Raw genomic sequence first — 6000 nt, forward strand, 5'->3', positions numbered from 1 at the left:
GGGTTTTAATTTAATTTTAATTAATTCAGATTCAATCTTTTGGACGCCATTCCAAGGGATTATTACGTTATTAATAATGATAATAATACCAAGTCAAAACGTCAAAATTACCAACATTAAATTATAAAAGCGTCTCCCTCCCAGTCACAAAATATTTGAAGGTTTTGTTTTTAGTTTCTCATAACTTAGACTGATATAATTAGTTTTAATTATTAGTAATATCATTAGTCTGTCTCATCTGCAGATTCGACGGAATTTGCTTGAAATTAGTTTGAAATACCCGGAGAATATATTGCCTCTTGTGCTTTGGGAGCAGTTCAATGATCCCGTTCCAATCGTTATGAACAATAATAGTATTATTATTGTTATCAATGTGAGTGTTTTTCTATTGAATTAAACTTGCCCCCCCCCTTTTTTTCTTTCAAAATTAATCAAAGAAGATTGAATGTAAAGCTGAAGTAAAATATGGAAAAACTCCCAGCAAAAAATGTTGAACTCGTTTATAGCGACATCGAAGATTTCGTGAGATTTCGTCGCATAATAACCGAGTCCCGTTATAACCGATGTTTCTTACAACCAAGGTTGACATTTTTTTATGACGTTTTTTATCGGATGTAATCAAATAATGTATATGAAGTAGTTTTTTAATATGGTAAAAGAGTGATCATATTTTATTTAGATTAATACGGAAAATTGTGGGATCATAAATACAGGACATCGCAATTTCTCCCTAAAAATGTCGCCAATGACGGCCAAGCTGCCAGTTATTCCTTATAAAAAACTCTTTGCGAGAAATGCAATGTTACAGTCAGTCTGCGGTGATTTAAAATACAGGGTGTTTTAAAAAAAACATCAGATTTAAAAAAAATTAAAACTATTCAGTTTTAAATCCGTTTTCATCGAATAGTGTATAGATAGAAAAAGGGAAATCTCCAGTTTCGCACAGTTACCAACAGGTAGTGCTAACGCTCTACTTTTGGATGCCACTTCAGTGTTTGTCAAGATTGGCTTTTCCCACAGTTAGAAACCGATTAGGTGACTTATAAGGCACCTAATCGATTTTTAAAAAACATCAAGTCAATTCACAAACTTTTACGAATAATTTTAATTAAATTGCCTTGAATGTTATATTTTAATCAACTTTTTGGTCACTCCTTCGTTCTTTATAATGATTGTTGGGTGGAACCATGCAAGGTGTTTGCCAATACCCATCTAGACGTATGATTCACTTATTAAAGTTCAATTTCACTCTTCCAAATTTCGTTTAATTAAGATTGAAAATAGTCCTTCAAATTTTAGGTATTACGAGTTATGGTGAACGGGGAATTCTCTGGTTGGACAGACGTCACAAGTGAAGTTCCTCAAGGAAGTGTCCTTGGCCCTACACTTTTTTCACTTTTTATCGATAAACTCGATCAGGGTATCGATGGGATTACTAGCAAATTCGCAGATGATGTGAAGTTGATGGAGGTAATCGGGAATCAAAGCGATAGGGAGTCGCTCCAAACCAGTCTAAACAGGATTGCAGCATGGGCAAATGAATGGAGCATGTCGTTTAGCGTTGATAAGTGCATGGTAGCTCATTTTGGTTCGAACAACCCACGGTTCTCTTACGAGTTGAATGGTGTCACTATCCCGGATTCAACTAGGGTCACCGATTTGGGAATTCTCATTGACGAGCGGCTTAGGTTTTCTGAACATTGTTCAGCGGTGGTCAAAAAAGCGAATAGAATGCTCGGTCTCATTTTCAAAAAGGTCTCTTCGCGTTCTCCTAAAGTCATTCTTCCGCTTTTTTCGAGGCTTAGTTCGTCCTGGACTGGAGTATGCTGTAAGGTTTTGGAGACCATACCTACAGAGGGACATAGACTTGGTTGAAGAGGTGCAGAGAAGAGCTACGCGTATCCTTATTGGCACACGGGGCTTGAGGTGCGGCTGGGCCATGCTGGAAAAAAGAAAAAGAGCCCCGGGACTTCAGTTATGAAGAGAGACTTCATTTTTTGAATATGTTTACATTGGATGAACGCAGGTGTCGAGGAGATGTGATCGAAGTGTTCAAAATTTTCGATGGGATGGACCATGAACTTTTAGTACACCGCCAATCGACTGCTTTTACAAGAGGACACCAGTATCGATTAATGAGGGACAATGCAAGGTTATGGTGTCGCAGGGAATTTTTCTCTAATAGGGTTGTCAATAAATGGAATAGCTTACCCCCGGGGGTAGTAAATTGTAACACAATTGACACGTTCAAAAAGAAATATGACAAACATGTTGGGGTAAATCGAGAAGCTATCCATACTTAGAATAAGACAACCATAAATATTCTTTATGGGCATTGTATAATATTTTGTCATTGTATATATATGTCATTTGTGTATATATATTGTTTACAATTTTTGTTAATTGCATTTTTAATTGGGTGGCTGTATTTTTGAAATATATGACATCCATATTTTTATGGGCATCTTTTTCTCAGCCACCTCTTTGGGCATTTTGCCTGTTGTGGTGTTGTATTTGTATTTTTAATAGAGATATTCCTCTATTTTTCATTTTAAAAAAAAACTGCCCCTCTTTTCACAAAACTACACCCCCCCCCCCACTAAAATTTCGAATGAGAGTGAAAATGGTCTTCAATTTTTTTTCTCGGATAACACTGTATGCAAGTAAACTCGTATCCTTTCATTAAGTCCTCTTCTGATGCCATCTCTCTCCATATATTACTGCCGGTCAGAGAAGATTGGGACAAAGATCTCACGAAACATTGAATCGGAATTTGGTTTAAGTTGTCTTATTAACTTGATCTGATGAACCTTTCATCAATGTATATTTTTCCCATACACAGGGTGATTCTAAATTCATGACACAAACTTTAAGAGGTGATATAAGACAACTAAACAAGTAAGTATCTTTGATCATAGAATATGCGGTCGAATCGCTATAGCAAAGGCGGTAGAAGGTAATTTTAGAGACGGTGCACAAAAACAAGCACTTCACCAAAAACAAATATTTCTCCGGCGGATTTGCTGCGATATGTGCTATCAATCATTCGAGGTTGCATATGCACCTTCGGAGTTTGTTTTTTTTATTGCTGCAAGGACAATCAAGGTTATGCTGCGCAAAATAATGTTCAAGCGGTATAATGACTTGCGGTAAATTTGCATTACCCAGGTTGTCCCACGAGAAGGTCCCTAGCACAATACAATACCCTGCACCCTCGAATGGTTGGTTGCACTTACCGTAGAAAATCCATCAGAAAAATATATCTGCATTTGGTGAAGTGGTGTTGTGCACTCTCTAAAAATACCCTCTACTGCCTTTGATATTGCGACTCGATCTCACATTCTATGGCCAAAACTGCTTCTTTAGGAGTCTATATCGCTTATTAAAGTTTGTCTGATGAATTTAGACTCACCCTGTATAAATAATGTACATTAAGTAGAGGAACCCCATGGCTTCTGGACATTCTATAACTTTCCCAAACCTGCTCATTTTTCTACTTTATTCATTTCATTAAAAACAGCCGAGCAAAAAATAGACCAACGTTCCAGCTACAAATATTAAGCATTTTCATTAACTCATTTGGGAAAAGAACAATAATGCTGAACATAAGCAACATAAATAATAATGATACAAGAAAGACAAATATATTGTCATTCAATAATTAACTTTAAAACCGTTTTCCTCCTTGCATTCAAACACTTCATTAATTACAGAGAAAGATATTTTGAAATTTTTCTGCTAAAATATTATAGTGATTTGTAATAATTCGTCACTAATAATATATACAAATACAAATACAAATACAAATACAAATACAACGCCACAACAGGCAAATTGCCCAACGAGGTGGCTGACCTAAGAACATCATGGATCCCCGAGCCATTTTTTGGAGGCCCTACCTACTACTGCTACACCACACATGCACCCCCCCCCCCCCCTGCGGAACCCCCCAACGAATCGGTATATGCGGGAATGTGCGTGTACGTGTAGTGCAACCTGACGTAAAGTTTGTTTCGGTGTAATGCTTGTTATGTGTAGTGCTGTCATCTGCCCCCAGTTTTTCTAACTATGAGTGAAGTGTTATGATTGAATGATTTTTCGTTGTAGGACTGTTGCTCTCTGTGGCGAGACTTTTTAACGGGGAGATCGGCTCGCATTTGCGCCTTGAAGTTGGGAACCACAGAAAACCAACTTCAGCCGACCACATATTTCAGGTGTATTAATGTATATTTTATAAATTTAATTATAGTATTTAGAAATTGAATTTTAAGTATATTTTGAGAACTTTCTAATGTTTTAAAAAATGTGAACCAATAATAACTTATAAGTTGATTGAAGTCCAATACTTTATTTTAGAAATTAACTGATGTTAATAAGAGTATTTAAGAAAGTATTTGTGAAAAAAATTTAAGAAATTTTATAATAAATAGCGTATTTAGATAGACTATTTAAGAAAAATTTCACAAAAGAATATTAGAATATTTTAGAGAAAAAAAAAGGTAATAATATTTTCTGATCATATTTTAAGCACTTATACCAAGAATATTTTATATATTGCACTCCAGTAATACTTTGGAAATTGCATACCAAAAACACTTTGGACACCAAGGATATTCTGGAAATTTCAAGTAAGAGCATAGCAATATAATTTGTTAATTGTATGATAAGAACATTTTAGAAATTTCTCTAAGGCTGGGATTAGACTATAAAAGTTCTGTAAAAGTGTTTTTATAAAACTTGAAAAATATCATCAATAAAGTGATCGGTTACATTTGCTCAAATTTTATTAATTAGCTTATTGGTTGGATTTTTCAAGTTTTATAAAAGCAATTTTACAAAACTTTTATAGTGTAATCCCGGCCTTAGAATAATTTCAAATTTTAGTACTAGGAAAAATTGAAAAAAAAAATTATGCTAAGAACACTTCAAAAATTTAATGCCAAGAATAGTTTAAAAAAATTACACTAGGAATAAGTTTAAAACTTTATAATAAAAATGAATTTATAATTTCATACTGAAATATAATTTTAAAATTTTATATACTAAAATATTTAAGAAATTATGCAAGAATGTTTAAGAAATTATGAACATTTTAGAAATTATGCCAAAAACATTTTAGGAATCATGCTAAGAATAGTTGAAAAATTGCATACTGAAATATTTTATTTCAGAAATCCACCAAGAATATTATAGATATTGTATAGTAATATTATTTTGGTATTAAAATTTCTATTTTATGCAATGGTAAAAAAAATGCTAATGCTTTATATTTACAAAAAAATCATCTTACCATACTTCGCTCTAAATTATTCCAAGTTAGAACTTCATTACAGCGAAATCCAAAACAACAAATGCTCTTCTTCAGGTCGAAATAGTAAGTGTCAAAAAAGGCAATAATCTCACATGATATCCACATGAATCCCAATAACTTAATCCATATCTCCTATAAATATAATCCAAAACGGTATTTAAAATGGATTCACGGAAGATAATCCGAGTTTCTCCATCTAGGGGGTTTTATTGCTTCTCCTTGAAGATCAAGTGCAACAAGAGGTAGGTCCACCCCCCCTTCATGAATACTTCATCGCACAACACACCATCAGCGCCCCGACTTCACAGTGCACTACCGAATGCGTGGGCGCCGAAAAAGTATACGGACGGAAACCCAGGTAGCGTTCCGGGTTGCCATGGGGATGCAGTTAGCCGTGACGTCATAGGGCCGGGTTTGAATCTGATTGGTCGGGCAGGTGGCGCCCCCGTGGCGGATATTCTTGAGTTAAGGGAAAGGGGAAGACGATTTTTCTTGTTTCTTTGATATTTCTGATCTTGAGGGGTTTTTTTTTGCAGGTTTTCTTTTTTGTGGAGAAAATATTTCTGTTCGTTGCGGAAGGAAATCATAAATATCTTCGGAATGGACCAGAAGAAATGAAAGTCGAGTTGAACAGCAATAAAAAGACGATTTACCAACAAGAATGGCACATTCCTTTTCATTTCTTTTTT

General features: G+C 34.8%; 1 protein-coding gene across 1 annotated transcript in view; it reads right to left on the reverse strand.

Annotated features, from left to right (window-relative positions):
- LOC149070176 (uncharacterized) overlaps nt 1-5599 on the reverse strand; it is a 72247-nt gene extending 66648 nt beyond the window's left edge. The window contains exon 1 of the mRNA XM_089249983.1: nt 5291-5599. The gene's annotated coding sequence lies outside the window, so the exon portion shown is untranslated. The remainder of the gene's footprint in view (nt 1-5290) is intronic.
- Between the last annotated feature and the right edge of the window lie 401 nt (nt 5600-6000).

Source organism: Pholcus phalangioides, unplaced genomic scaffold, assembly GCF_987345545.1.
Source record: "Pholcus phalangioides strain wild (caught in Gottingen) unplaced genomic scaffold, Ppha-v1.0 ptg000022l_1, whole genome shotgun sequence".
Taxonomy (NCBI): domain Eukaryota; kingdom Metazoa; phylum Arthropoda; class Arachnida; order Araneae; family Pholcidae; genus Pholcus; species Pholcus phalangioides.